The following is a 15,832-nucleotide window of genomic DNA, read 5'->3' as shown; positions in this document are numbered from 1 at the left end:
TTGCAAAACAAATTAACTAAATCCATTAAAACTGGTCAAAGAATTTGCCAGTTCTCCTTTTACAGAAATGGTATTTTGATGAAATATAATTTTAAATAAAAATTCATATTTTTGTATGTTTGTTCTTTCCTCTGTTAAATAACCAAGCATAATAAGTTTTGTTTTGTAAAACTTTTCCATGGAGAAATATGATTTCCTGACCTGTGAAGTGCAACTAAGGTGTAGATTTGAAAAATCACTGTGGTTGTATCAAGATTAATAATGATATGTGATTTTACTCCAATGCTATTTCACCCTGATTTAGGAAGAGCAAAATTACATGCTAGCAGACATTCCTTAATCCTGTATGCAATAGTGATCCTACCACTAGTAAGAAGGAAAACAGAAAGAATAACAACAAAAAAAAGAAAATTTGCAGGAGGGATAGATGTAATAATACAAAATAACAAAACTCGTGACTGAGCCTTCTTCCATTTGTATTGCTGCACTGTGCTTTCAAGTTATTACATCTTTGCTCATCTGCATGTTTGCTCAGCACTCATTAGTCCCTATATATGATACAAATGCCATTGAAAACAGTTATCAAAATTTTAGTTACAAATTTTGGATTAATATCATGCTAATAACAAAATAAATAATCAAATTGTTAAGCACTAAGACTATTCATTTGTTATATTTTCATTCATTGTTATTATCAAAATGCTATTTATGTATTAAATGTCATAATCAAATAAAGGAATTTACAGAAGAATGCAAAATCCATTTTGCTATTTTATTTGTATATACTTTATCAATGTACCTTGTTTAAAATTATATTATGTTTATATGGGGAAGCTATAGTACATTTGCAAAAGAAAATTTAAGTCCTATATTATCTGCACAAATAGTGCAACTCCACAGTTTGCTACTTACAGAATAGTGACACATTCACTACTGTAGCTCTTCTGGTTACTTACCAAAATCTTTAATTTTCCACTGAAGGCAAAAAACATTTTACTGAGAAGTGACTAGTTGAAAATTTCCAATGTAATCATTCTAGAGAGATCTAACGGTTGGAAATTAGTACACATTTTTTCATTTTTTTTTTTCCCAAGGTCATATAGGAAGAGGAGGTAAGCATTTTCCATGCCATTGCTCTTATACTGTAAGATTCCTTATGTGAGGAACTCATTGAGAACTCCACAGGCTAGAAGTTTAAAATGAAATTATGGATTTTGTTTTGTTTTGTTTTAATTCAGTAGGTCCTACTAACAAAAAGCCATCATGAAATTACTCAAAGTATATTAAAAACTGTATCTGTTTTTAAGTATGAGGTATGACAGGCACTAGATGGATCAGATACTATTTTAATTATTTTACTTCATATTTGTTATTGTATTTTCAGCATTTTAGCTATGTGTGGTAACATTTTCTAGTTAATAATAATGTGCTAGCATTATTATTAATAGTATCCATCTTGGTATTCATATGCTGCTTTAAAATACATCCCTTTGCATATTATCTACATTTTAAAATATTCTGAAGAAATAGAGAACTTATTTCCTATATGCACACATAAAAATGATAATTTTAATTTTGCATTCAAATTAATTATTGGATAGTTGCCTAAGACACTGTTAGACTTTTCTGGTACCATTTTGATTTTTTATTTCTAGAAGAGTTTGCCTAAAAAAAAAGCCTTGTGTTCATAGTGTACAAAGTAATATTCCATCTAGTCATTAATAGTCGAACACACACACAATGGCACATCTGACATAGGCAGCTGAGCTGGGAATTGAAACCACAATAATTAACAATAGATTTCCTGATCGCACCGTGACAAGTAAATGAAACACTCTGCGGTGTGCCTGCCCACTGGAAGAGGGAATTAACTCAGTATGAAAGGCAGAATGGAAGCATATCACTGATTAGATCTAATGCACAAGGAATGCAACAATGGGAAGCCTGTGTCAGCAGAACACATCAAATTCTTTTCTAAATATTGTGCATGAGCATGCAAAAACCACACACATACACATTCCCTGTAAGAACCATAGTGAAATAGCACAAGATGCACAAAACACAACCCCAGCACCAATAAACAAATAAGTAAAATGAATGATTGTATCTTCTTGCTTCATATAAACAATGTCATCTGATATTTAAATTTCTTGGGTGACTTTGGCCTCGGTCACTCCGGGTTTCCTGCCCCCAGGACCCCCCTCTCTGTCACGCCCCAGCTGAAGCTCGCGGCTCTGCCTTCAGCACCTTGGACAGCAGCAGCGCCGGCGCCGCCTCCGAGGCCTCGGCCCTGGGGCTGCGGAAACGGAGTCACCTCGCTTCATTTTACACAAATTATCATCCGCTCTTCTTCGGTACATCTCCTGCCACTGCTCCATCTTTCCTTTCTGCATCCACAAATTGTCTTTTTCTTTCATAGTGGCGTTGCAGCAACTTTTCCATTTACATAAGCTGCCTTATATTTAATGGTGACAAATATCATCATGGAACACGCAACAGAAGTATTGTATTGTATCAAGCATTACAGTTTTGTGTTTTGATATCTATCTGAACCAGATATACTGCATTCTTTTACATTGTGTACTCTGAATCAGAAATTATTGTGATTGTAGTCATATAAATTAATTCACTACAGCCATAACAATACAGTTGCATTACTAATCTCCCTTCATGTATTAAAAACATTTGAATGACTCAGATTCTCTTCAAAGCTAGAAAGAACAGTTAAAGTTTGAAATTACAACTAAAACCCTCATTCTGCAAAAACTTAACAAGGGTGAATAATCCCAGTCAGTTCACTGGAACTGTTCACCTGTACAAAGCCACATTCTATGTCCTCGCAGGGTCTGTACCTAAACAACCTCATTAGGGATCAGAGTTTAATTAACTCTCAGACAGATATAAATCAAGAATGATTCCCAACAGTCAGTAAAGATCCAGTGGTGTAACTCAATGAATTTTTTTATGTTTGTTTCTTAAGGAAAATCAGTTTTCTGTGATGGTATTATGAGAGGAAAGCAAGATGGGTGGAGAGGAGGATGTGGGTAGGATGTATACACATATATGCATTTGTCTGTGCATCCTTCAGTTTCCCTACTAAGCTTGAGTACAATGGACAATTTCAAATGATTTTTATAGTGCAATTGAACTCATTCTGGAGCTCAACTATAGGATTAATAACAGACCTGCTTAGTGGATTGGGCAGCATGCAAGCATTCTTTTTTTAAAAAGCTCAGAGAGTTCTGAAAATACACTTCACATCTCTCTTTTAATACTGTGGCTTTTGCAGGTTTACTATGCTACATGGAATTCAGAGTGCATCCTCAGCAATGGCCTTCACATCAGAATAAGGATCAGCAGTAGCATTACTTTCTTCACAACAAACAAAACACCCATGCAATGCACCTTAGAAGATTCAGAAAAAAAAAATCCTCAAATGAAAACAGACAAATTGTTGAAATGTTGTGAAGAGCTGCTTATATTGAAATGCTGTCAAGAACTGCTTATACTGGATCCAAGACACCTTTTACCAGAAATCCACTTCCAGTCAAAGCACTTCTCAATACGCAGTAGGAAAATCAAGCATTATAAAGTGGGAGGTCTGAAGATTAAAGCTCACATATTTTCAAAAAAACAAATAATATGTGCCCTACAGACAAGAAAGAGGAAGTCAAAGTCCCAAACAAATATCACATTCAAACATCATCAACAAATTATAGCCTTAGTATGGATCACTCAGAACTCAATTTAGGCTCACCTATAGGTGTGCTGGTTTGACTGAAAATGAGTTAACTTTCCTTCATGCAGTCAGAAACCTTTCTTTCCTTAGCTAGCACAGTCATTGTTTGGATTTAGTTTGAGATCAAGAAGATAATATCCTGGGACAGAGTCAATGCTTTTAATTGCTGTAGTCTGAGAACCAAGGCCTCTGAGCTCTGCCCACAGGTGCAAGGCAGCTAGCAAGGGGGGCATAGATGGGGTAGAGCTTGACTGACATCCAATCTGATCAATAAGAATAAGTCATGTAATTAGCATCATGCTTCATGTTTAAGGAGAGTCGGGATCTTCTGACTAGGTTTGGAGTTGGGACTGAGTTGGGATGGACAGGGATGGAGACCTATTCCAGTTCGGGCTTTTGCCATCCTGCCATTTTTCAGTGGCCTCTGGGACTTTCTGCTTTTTTCTCCATTCTCTCTCTACGGGATAGGCTGTTCGGGACCAGGGTGCTGCTTCCTGGGACAGTTCAGACAACAGAGTTTGTGAGGAATTGCACTGAGAATCTTTTATGTTATATTCTATTTCCATTTTATACATAGTAGTAGTGGTAGTAGTATATTAGTCTTATTTTATTAAACTGCATTCATCTCAGTCCATGAGTTTCTCCCTTCCCTTTTGATTTTCTCCCCTACTCAGGGTATGAGAGAGGTGGAGTGAGTGAGTGAGTATCATGGTTATATTGCTAGCTCAGGTGAAACCATGACAACAGGTCAGTACACAACCTGGCGACTGCAGATGAACAGTCGGTCTGCCTGTAGCCACTACCTGAAGAAAATCTTCATAGGTTTGAGGGGGATGTTAGACTAGAAAGCACATTGGGCTGAAGAAGAAGGTCTCTTTTGGGGAGATCTCACAAAGACACAAAATCATAGGTCCTAGTTCCAAATGCAGTGAAAGAGGAAAGCAAGCCATCCCCTTTACAAGGACATTAGCTCTTCACTGTGCCATTACTACGATCCCATGCCTTCAAAATTCAAAAGCAGACCAAATAATGCCACTCATTCTATAAGCACTGAAAGTGAACGTCACATGGAAATCAAATCTGATAGTGTGCTACTAATATTAATAAATAATATATCATCTCTAATGCCTGTTTTTTTTTTTTCCTAGCACAAACAAAAATCTTTTCTCTGTAAGCATTTCTGATGACTTGACTATGACAGAGATCACAACTTATTCATAACCTACCAGAGTGTTATTTTGTAGAAGAATTCTAGAATTAAGCAGCCCCGCATTTGGCAGAAGAAATTTGACATATATGCAAATCTGTGAATTCAAATGTGATCATGTTTAGTGGCAACACAAGATACAAAAGATCTTCTGTAAATAACACCCACTCAATTTTTTTTGTTTGTTTTGGGCATATTACAAAAAAATTATCTGTTTTCCTGCTAATCTTAGCTAAAAGTTATGACTAGTAATGAGTAGTTAATAGTATCAGTAAGATCTAGTGTAGAGCTACAGAGAGTTACGATTTCCTAGGTCTGACATCCTATGTAATAGGAACCTTAGAAATAGTTAAAACATAGATGAACAATTGTAATTGCTATATGGAAATATCAAAATAATGCTAAAAGCTCAACATTTAATGATACTTTAGGTGGAAATTTTATGTGATTTACATTTAGGAGTTGGCATCCCAAGCACACAGCTTACAGTCTCCTCCCACGGTAGGTAGCTGCAGCTGCTGATTTCGGGTGTCAGGCCTTTATCCAGTTGTCACACTTAACATAAGCAAGCCTAATCTTGCTTTTTCTTCTACTGTATTTTTCTTTATTCTGTGGAACACCTTCGCACATGAAGAGAAATCCATTTTTGATGTACATGTCAAGATTTCTAATATCACAGTTTACCTCACTGCACCTGTTCTCCACTGAAAAGAAAAAATTCTTGTGAACAAAGGTTACATATACCAAAATTCAGTGCATATTCATTCAATCCCTTCAGTATTGAATGTTAGCTTACTTTCTGATATGAAATTTGATCAAATAATTTTTGAGCACTAACTTTTGAGTATTGTTGCTAAAAACCATTTATAGCCTAGCAAGCACAAAATACAAACAGAATATTGTATTGCAAATCTTTCTAGCTTCTTACTCCATTAAAATATGATACAGAAGGACTTTTCATTGTAACAAAAGAGTAGGACAAAAGTAACTTATCTATGGCTACCACTAAATGAGAGCTGAAACCTTGGCTAGATTATGGATCTTGACTGCCGGTCTCATGTTCGCTGAAGGATTCGTAAGGGGAGCTGTGGATTTTTGTCTTGCAAATAAGTCTCATCTGATTCCAGTGATGGTACAGGCAGCACTTTTCATATATAGAATATGAAGGATGTTTCTAACTGGGAATACAGAACAATGGTTATTCAGCAGTACTCCAATGTACTGCAGATGCTACATTGAGCTTCTGGCGTTTATTTTTTTCTGCTAGTCAACCTTTTCATATCATAGCAAAATATTCTATTTTACAGAGTCTTATATAAGGAATAGGAAGACTTGCTTAATCAATGCAATTATTTTATTGCCAGTAGAGTAGCCTATTAAATACTATTGGCATTTGACCACAACAGGAAAAACAAATGATTGACAAGTGGAGAACTCATTTATTCCAAATCAGGCTACAGTCAGATAAAGTGTATTCTGAATTGAAGACTAGATAATGAATGGCTGGATTGCTTCTGTCCTCTCTTTCAGAAGGTGAAACAGGATATATTGGTAGGAACATCTTTCCTATTTAGGGTATGGTTAAAACTGTCATCTATGCAGCTCATTTCATGAGATAAGTATCCCAGAGGGAAGGAAAAGAATGATCAGAGATGAGTAATGATCTGGACCATTGCTTTGAGGAGCAGTGACTAAAAGTAGCACAATGACTCCTTTTTGAAAATTATGGACCTGTGTATAGACGATATGCACCTGTCTCATGATTCTGTGGCTACAATTTTCAAGGAATACATATATCCCACTGAATTGCAATGGAAAATCCATGAGATAAATCATAAGAAAAAAGCTCTTCAGCTGTCTGCTAAGAGTATAAAATCATGTTATATAATTCTTGTTCACATTCTGGATGGGTTTTCATTTCCTATCTTCAGAACCCTATTTTCATTCAAATCTGATCACCATACATATTTCTATTGTAAAATGTATTGATATTAAAAACTTAACCTTAGCTGAGCTGCACAATGTCTTTTGCATTTGGGGGGGCAGAGGTTATTCTACTAGACTGAGAAATGAAAGAATAAAAAAAGTATGACATGACTCAGTAAGAAGGCCTTGCTACTCCTGGACCCATGTATTCTAATGACTAGCACCATGGTATCATTCTTCCTGGAGAAAAATGAATAAATAAATAGACATTTCAATTGGCAGAATCATTCCTCAGGCTCTGGCACAATTTCCAGACACAGTTCTCTTGGCATAACTGCTTTTACTTGTTTTCACTCCCTGACCCTGAAGTCCAGCTTTCTCTCTTTCTGGAGTATTACCAATGGATTAACAATTTTGAAAGCCAGCCAAGCTAATACTGGTGGTGCTGACAGTAGATTTTGGTCTTTCCTTGGAACACTAAATTGTGCAGTTAGTTAAACTAATTTGAGAGGTGATGAGATAATCTAATGATCTGCAGAGTCTAGTATAGTTTCTCATTCAGTCACTGAGATGAGCAGCTCCAGCGCTGGCAGGATCCGCAACGGAGAGCTCCAGTGCAGTGCACAGCAGGGTGTCCCAATCCAGAGGAACTTTGGGGGGAGCTGAGAGATCTGCCAGGAGCCCACAGCTTGTGGGGCCAGTAGCAACGGTGGCCAAGCCCCCCATGTGCAGAAGGAGACTTTAAGAAGCTTTGCGACCAGGATGGGCAAACATGGCATGGCAGGTCATCAAGGGCATGAACATGGCTGTTCACATGGCAGGGTGTGCCAGAGGGGCACTGAAGCTCTGCCAGCTCAACCAGGGAACAGTGGCAGCCACCTGGCAGAAAGCCATGGCCTTTCTAAGCTCTGCATCCACCACAACTGATGCAGCTGCCCAGACAGAGCTCTGGTGGGAGCACACCACACCCCGGTGTCAGGTTGCGGGATGTGTCCTGCTCTTACACCAGTGTGGGATGGCAGCAGCGAGCACCCTGTGGGAGGAGCACCCAGGCAGAGGAACTGTCAGAGCTCCAGGAGGTGAGCAGGCCGGGGAGCACCAGGGAGTGCGAAAGGGAGAGAGACGACTGGAATCACACCCTGCCTGCCCTGAGACAGGCCTGACAGGCAGACAGGACACACAATACAGAGGATTCCTTTTCCTCTGTCTGTCTGAACACGGTGACCTAAGGGACAGGAGGCAATGGTGACCAGCTCCTGCCCGGTGCAGCAGGTGTCTCCTCTGTGACCGCCCCACCTTCCCAGGTGCTCCTGTATGAGAGGCATGACGCTCTGCAAGTGTAACCGAACACTGATGAGGATGATGGTTCATCCAGCTTGAAGGTGTTGCCAATACACCCTGAATCAAAATTTCTTCCACAAAAAAAAAAAAAGAGTGGGTCATTGCCGTTGGACTCTCCTTTCTGAAGGGAACAAAAGTCCTGATTTGCAGACCATACCCACTTCTTCGGGAAGTCTTCTCACTCCCTGGGGCCAGCAATAAAGATGTGACAACAAACCTTCCTGCCCTGGTACGGCCCTCAGATTTTGATCCGTTATTGATTTTTCAGGTAGGCAGTGATGAAGTTGACTGGAAGTTGGCTAATGTGATGCCCATCTACAAGAAGGGCTGGAAGGAGGATGCGGAGAACCTACCAATCTAAACTCAGGGCTGGGGAAGGTCATGGAGTAGATCATCCTGAGTGATACCACATGGCACATACAAGAGAACCAGATGATCAGGCCCAGTCAACATGGATTTATGAAAGGCAGGTCCTGTTTGACCAACCTGATCTCCTTCTATGACAAGGTGACCCATCTAGTAGATGAGGGTAAGACTGTGGAAGTTGCATACTTAGACTTCAGTAAAGCCTTTGACACTATATTCCACAGAATTCTCCTGGAGAAACTGGCAGCTCATGGCCTGGGTGGGTGTGCTCTGTGATGGATAAAGAACTGGCTGGAGGGCCGGGCCCAAAGAGTTGTGGTGAATGGAGCCAAATCCAGTAGGCGGCCAGTCATGAGGGGTGTTCTCCAGGGCTCAGTAGTGGGGCCAGTTCTATTTAATCTCTCTGTCAATGATCTGGATGAGGGGATTGAGGGCACCCTCCGTAAGCTTGCAGACAACACCAAATTGGGTGGGAGTGTTGATCTTCTAGAGGGTAGGAAGCCCATACAGAGGGATCTGGACCAGGCAGATTGTTGGGCTGAGTCCAACTGTATGAGGTTCAACAAGGTCAAGCGCTGGGTCCTGCACTTGGGTCACAACAACCCCGGGCAGCACTACAGGCTTGAGGAAGAGTGGCTGGAAAGTGCCTGGGGGAAAACGATCTGGGGGTGTTGACTGACAGCAGCTGAACATGAGCCAGCAGTGTGCCCAGGTGGCCAAAAAGGCCAATAGCATCCTGACTTGTATCAGGAATAGTGTGGCCAGCAGGATCAGGGAAGCAATCATCCCCCTGTACTGGTGAGGCTGTACCTCAAATACTATGTTCAGTTTTGGGCCCCTCACTACAAGAAAGACATTGAGGTGCTGGAGCATGTTCGAAGAAGAGCAATGAAGCTGATGAAGGGTCTGGAGCACAAGTCTCATGAGGAGTGGTTGAGGGAACTGGGGCTCTTGTAATGGAAAAGGTTGTTGAACATTGGAACGGGCTACCCAGGGAAGCAGCTGAGTCTTCATCTCCGGAGGTGTTTAAAAGATGTGTAGATGAAACATGGTTTAGTGGTGGACTTGGCAGCGTCAGGTTAACAGCTGGGCTTGATGATCTTAAAGGTCTTTTCCAACCTTAATGATTCCATGATTCTATAACAATAGCTGCCCTGGAAAGCTAAGAGAAAAAAAAAAAATGTGCCACTAGAAGTACAGGAAATTCCTGCCTCGGGAAATTATGAAAAATCTGTGCATACAAAAAAAAAAAATCTATGAAGTAGGAGGACTATAACTTCAGATGCCTACATCGGAGCAGAACACCTAAGCATCAACACTCTGAATTACTGATAGTACAAAAAAGAGGAACATTCCTCCACAAAAAAATAAATTAACATGCTGGGATTACAATTACTATGCCAATATTAAATAAATAAAAATTAAAATAGACATTTGGACCTTGGTTAGGAATTGCACAGCAGAACAGACAACAGAGTTAAGCCTGCCTGGAAATAGCATAGCTGACAGAATTACAGGGGAAAAAAAAAAACCCAAACCAAACCAAAAATCCCAAAGAAATAAAAACCATTCATGTACCATGAAACTTGCACTTCAGCAAATATGAGATCGATGGATTATATGGCTTTCTAAGGCTTTCATTTACAGTTAAATCCAAACTGAAACACCAGAGCATTAAAGTCAGAAAAATCTGAAGGTTAGCATTTTTTTCAATGAACAAAGTATTAAAACTACTCCCTAAGTGAGCACTTCTTTTGTTATATAAATCCCTGTTCACTGAACCGATTTCCTGTTAGTGGCCTGAACCATGGATTAGGTACATTTGATTTGAAGAATGTCACTAATGAAACAAATCATCAGGAAAGAAAATTTTAAAGTGAGCATAGTGCATTGCAGGGTCGTAGTGCCGAGGTTTTGTGGAGCAGGGTAGAAACTCAACGGAAAAAATGAGGGAAAAATGTGAGCGTATAAAAAGGGATTTATGATGTAGGTTTGAAAAGCTGAGCCCTCTGAAAGAGGCACTTGGAACTGAGGTAGCTGATGAAATATAAATGTCAACAACCCTTATAGCTTAATGCAAGTGAAACATTTGTAATACAAAGTTATAAAGAAGCGAGGCTGTAGTTGAAGTCACTCTGGGTTAATGGAGGCCGTACATTCTTACAGTTCAAATCAAAGAGCCCCCGGCTTCCACCGCTAATGTTGTCATTAAATTGGTGTAATTTTAAGCAAGTTGTGACTGCAATGCCTCAGTTTACCCATTTATGAAACCAGAATGCCATTTAACTGTGCTGCAGGGCTTAATTATGCTCATAAAGTGCACGGGATCATTGTAGGAAACATTAGATGCATGTGAATTTTTATGAGCATAACATCTGTATCAACAGTTCTTTGAATAATAAGAAAAGACACGAATTCTGCAGGATTGCAGGTGTAAAGAAGAAGGCTTTTTTCCATCATTGTATAGTAAATTACACATAATTAGAAAAAGCAAATCTGAGATAAAATGGGACAACTTTGTAACTGTGCTGAGAATCCAACACTCATCAACCCAAATGTAATAATCTATAGCCTTAGGACATATTCCTGATATTTGTCTGGAAGAGTGTCAAGGTTATGCACTGAAATCTAGAAGTCCATTGTTCATACCGTTACAAATTACATTGCTTATCACTTTGTGGCACAGACACAAACCATTATTGGCTCCTTGTTTCTGTGCCAAGTGATAGCTTTAATTACAACATTTGCATTATCACCAGGACAAAAAATTTCAGCAAATTATTTTACCATTTAGCATGAAGCCTTTTCTGTGTTTGAAAACACTGTTATATGTTCTTCTGTGGAGACAGTTATGCTGAAGAAGCAGCTGCATCCTCAGCACCTTTCTAAAGTGTCCTTCTTGCCTTCTTTACAGAGTGAGATATCTGTATGAGTGGTGCCTCCGACTTGCCCAACAGTCTCAATTAAGTTTTAATGTCCCTTCTAGTTTTGTCTTTTGTTTGTTTGTTGATATTGCAGGGGGGGATTCTGTGGTTTAGTTAGGTTTTCAGAATATCTCTGCATGACAGAAAACGTATATAAATCTATATCCTTCTACATTAAGAAATTACATTCTTTGACAAAAAATTTCGGTAATGCACATTTAAGACCCTCATTAGTATCTCTTATGGAAAAATTAAACCTTCTGAAAAGCATAAAGAATTACAGTACATGACAGCTCAGTCTAAGTCACTCCAGTTCTATCTCTGAAGCTTGCAAAAGCCACTGGGAATACCTGTGACAGCCCATCTCCAAAAGCAGCTCATGACAGGGCGGAGTGGTAAAAGGCTATAGTAACGGGGAAAAAAATAGTGTTTCTGTGGAGTAGGTGAAGTTTTTTTTTCACTATTCTTTCATAATATCTGCAAAAACACAAGGCAACATATATATGGCAGGCCACTGCTAAGCAAGGGCAGAGCTAAGGTGAAATTTATATTTCCTCATTTCCCATGGTTTGAATTTGACAGGTCAAGACATTGGTGATTAGCTTGTGAAACAGGCTACAGATGGAAATTTATAGAACTGTAAGTAACTTGTATAAATTTCAATCAATTTGTTGGACTATTTTCTATAAGCTATAATTTCATTTTTATGAAGTTTTGTGAGTGCTAAAATACAAGAGCAAAAATATTTTTAGACTTGACTTAAATTGATTTAGGTGCCCATATCTATTGCAAAAGTTGCAAGCTGAGATGTCGCTGCAATAAGACAAAGGGGAATATTTTTTTACCACATTACCACAGTGAAAGGGTAATAATAATTCCCATCATTCCCATCATTGGATGCTGGTGTTCCTAAGCTACTAAGAGAGATGGATTATTAGTTTTTCTCAAATCTAAATAATGTTAGTCTCTGTGGATTAGAATTAGTTCTAAGTAAAAAAAAAAAAAAAAAAAAGGCAGATGTTTCACAGATCTGTGCTCTTGGTAGAATATGTAGAGGGTGGAAATTTCTCAACTGCAGGACTGCAGGCTCCTTGCAGAAGTTTCTTAATGATCAGCTGAGAGCCTGACTGGTGAAAGAACCAGTGGAAAAGAAAGACAATAAAACCCAAACAAACAAACAAACAAAAAAAACCAAACCAAAAACAAAGAAAAAAAAACCATCAGACATAATATAGACAAAGACTGAGTGAGAAAGTTATGGTCACAATTAAAAGTAAATCAGTAAAATGCATTTAAGTAGCAGACAATTGCTTTTTGTATGAAAGCTATCTAAAAATGCTTCATCCTAGAAGTTTTTCCTAAAGACAGGTTGTACAGAAGCACCATAGTCTTGAAAGGAGAGAGAAAAACTACAGAAAAATATGTTGTGGGGAACAGAGCAAAAGATGCGTTCTCACTATTGTCACTTTCTGCTGTCAGATGAAAGGACATGTGGCAGACTCGGGAGGAGACAGTTTTTCTAAGAAAAGAGCAGGCAATTTTGAAAATTGGTTTTGTCATAATAACAACTTGCCAAGTGTTAGTCTTCTGGAAAGTCAGCTCCAAGTTCATTTTTCCTGACTTCTGCTGGATTTTGCGGAAAGATTATTTAGAATAAATAACATCCTGTGAATTGAAACACACTATCTGGGCTTTAAACCACATTCAGCTTAAGGTGGAGAACTGCAAATCATCGTGGTCTTTCTGAATTATAGACAAATTTAGATAAGTCTATACATACTCAAGAGATATACATACAGTTAGAAGAAGTACCTAGTCTACAGGAATTTTAGAAGAAATTAAAGTACTTGAGTTTATCTAAAGAAGTCTTCAAGCATAGTATTTGAGTTACTATATTCAGCAAACTGCAAGTTGATTTGAAATGGAAATATAGATCTTTAGAGTAAAAGAAATGTGCAGATGGTCTTGGATGACTGAGAAACAAAATGAGTACTAGCACAAAGTGAGCACAAATTGTTCATTTTTTGAGTTGTCATGGAGAGAATTATGAATGGAAAATATTCTTACACACTAATGAAGGCAGGAGAGCCCGGAAAGCTGCATTAATTATACTGTAACTGCATTATTCCAGTATGGACAATTTCTTGTACAGTATTTCTTATTTCAAGTGCTGACAAACTACCTTGTAAAATTTGATGCAAACACATCAGTTTCTTGAAGAGCAAAACAAAACATTTAGATTGGAAGGAAGAAACTAGGTATTTGAAAAAAGTTTTCTCATTCACAGAAAATTACTTCAGCAAACATGAACATGCCAAACCTGAGAAAAGGTCAGAAAGGACAGGAGTGCTGCATTTCATATTCATTTGAAGGCAGGAGACTAAAGCAGAAGCAGAAATCATTGTGTTTCTCTCTGTAAACCCAGAGCTGAATAGGTGATGCAGAGTATGGTAACAAATAAAAGTACTGGTGAGAATGAACAGCTGATCACAGTTTCAGAGATAAGGTGATAAGGTATGATATCAGTATGAAATTACTGATTGATGAGAATTCAGTGACCTAATAAGTTGGTAAAGTTACTATAAAGTAAACTCCTTCATTTTAACAGCTTATCCAATAGAAAGGAAGACTGTGAAAGCAATATAATGTGTCACATTTTCAAAAACACCACTAGGGGAACTGAAGCATCCATGCAAAGGGAAAAGACAAAGCCATCAACATTGGGCATAGGATTTCCAAACAAGCCTATAGAACTGGCAAAGAAAATGCCACAGGAAACCCACCCTGTTACCCATCCACAGCAACAGAAAGTGAACAATCATTTACCTATTTAAGTACGTAAATATATGAAATACCACTTTAAATAAACACCTTCAGGACTCATTAAAATCAGTGGGAAATGGTGATGTAAAATTGAATTTAGCAGCTTATGTTTGAGAAGTTGCTAAAATTAAGGAAAATTTTAAGATCACTGCATTCCAGTCGGCAGTTGAGAGTACCAAAATCTCACTTTTGGTGGTCATGCAGATTTGAAGTTGTTCTTCACCTCCTGATAAAGCAGTCGCTATGTTGTCAAGACAGTAAGAAACAGAGGCACCTCCCCTGGAAGTGGCGTAATGCTGGTTCCAGAGGCAGTTCCTCCATGTAAAGTGGTTTTACAAATTTTGAGATCAACTCAGTCTGAGGCAAAGTCCCTGCAGACTGCTGCAGCCTCTAGTCATAATTTGTTGACCGCATTGAGGGATACACAAAGAAAAAAGCAGCATCTATTTTAATTAATGATGATCTGATAATATAATTAATAATGGTGTGAAAACAGATGTGTATCCCAGAGGCATGCTATTTTTTGTTTAATAGGATCAATTCACTGAAAGATTTGGTCATTCAAGACTAATATAATATACAATACAGTGTTATTTCTGAATAAGGAGAAATACTTGGTTTTCTTACTCTTCAAGAATCTCCAGAGGCAATTTATTTCTCGAGTTAAAGTCTATCAAAGTCACATATATAACAAAATTAACACTCATGACCAGTGCTTGCTGCTTTCTGCATCATTTTCTTCAGTTATTTTATTCAGTCTGAAGATTCAGCATTTGCTTTTTTCCTCACCTTGTATATAAAATTTTGCTATTTTCAGTGTCTGCATCAAAAGAGAGGTGAGAGATGTTAGATGCATGCATGGGGTACACAGACAATATGGCATGAATTTAGTCTCAATATTTGTAAAGCATTTATTATTCACAAAATAAAACTGGTGGGGTTTTTTTTGTTTGTTTGTATTTGGTTTTGGTTTTGGATTTGGTTTTGTTTCACTTTTAGGAGTCTCTACTTTTCATGGCAAGGCAACCAGGAACAAGTACTGGGTGTCACTGGATAAACCTGGCAGGACCAGCTGCCTTATTTATGTTTATATTTATAATAAGTCTTTGTTCTGTAATATGAAAATTTCTTTTCTTCTATTTTTTGTTTCTATTTCATGCAACAAAATTATTTCTGTTTTGTGCAAGTTTTTTTTTGCAATAATTCTTTGTAGGAATTTACAACGCCTTGTGCTAGGTGGGTACACATTTAAGTGGAAGAAAAATGTGCTGTCACAATTTTATTCCTATACTTAAAGACTTGTGTATTTTTTCTCAAAAATACACAAATTAAAAAATTTTAAGACATATTTTAAAAACTCAGACTTCTAAATTAAAACATTTGAAAAACTGTAAGCAAAAGTAATACCTAACTGCTTTGAACTGCTCTCTTCTATCAAGGATTTGTTTCATTTTGTTCACAAAATCCATTGTTTCTGAGAAGTGCTCTAATTAACAGCTTAGCTAC

At 38.0% G+C, this 15,832-nt stretch overlaps 1 protein-coding gene across 5 annotated transcripts in view; it reads right to left on the bottom strand.

The window, feature by feature from the left end:
- MAGI2 (membrane associated guanylate kinase, WW and PDZ domain containing 2) overlaps positions 1 to 15,832 on the bottom strand; it is a 741,411-nt gene that overhangs the window by 395,780 nt on the left and 329,799 nt on the right. The window lies entirely within an intron of this gene.

The sequence above is a fragment of the Streptopelia decaocto genome (assembly GCF_964273445.1).
Source record: "Streptopelia decaocto genome assembly, chromosome: 1".
NCBI classification, from domain to species: Eukaryota; Metazoa; Chordata; class Aves; order Columbiformes; family Columbidae; genus Streptopelia; species Streptopelia decaocto.
The sequence above is the reverse complement of the archived record's forward strand: the minus strand, read 5'-3'. Positions and strand labels throughout refer to the sequence as shown.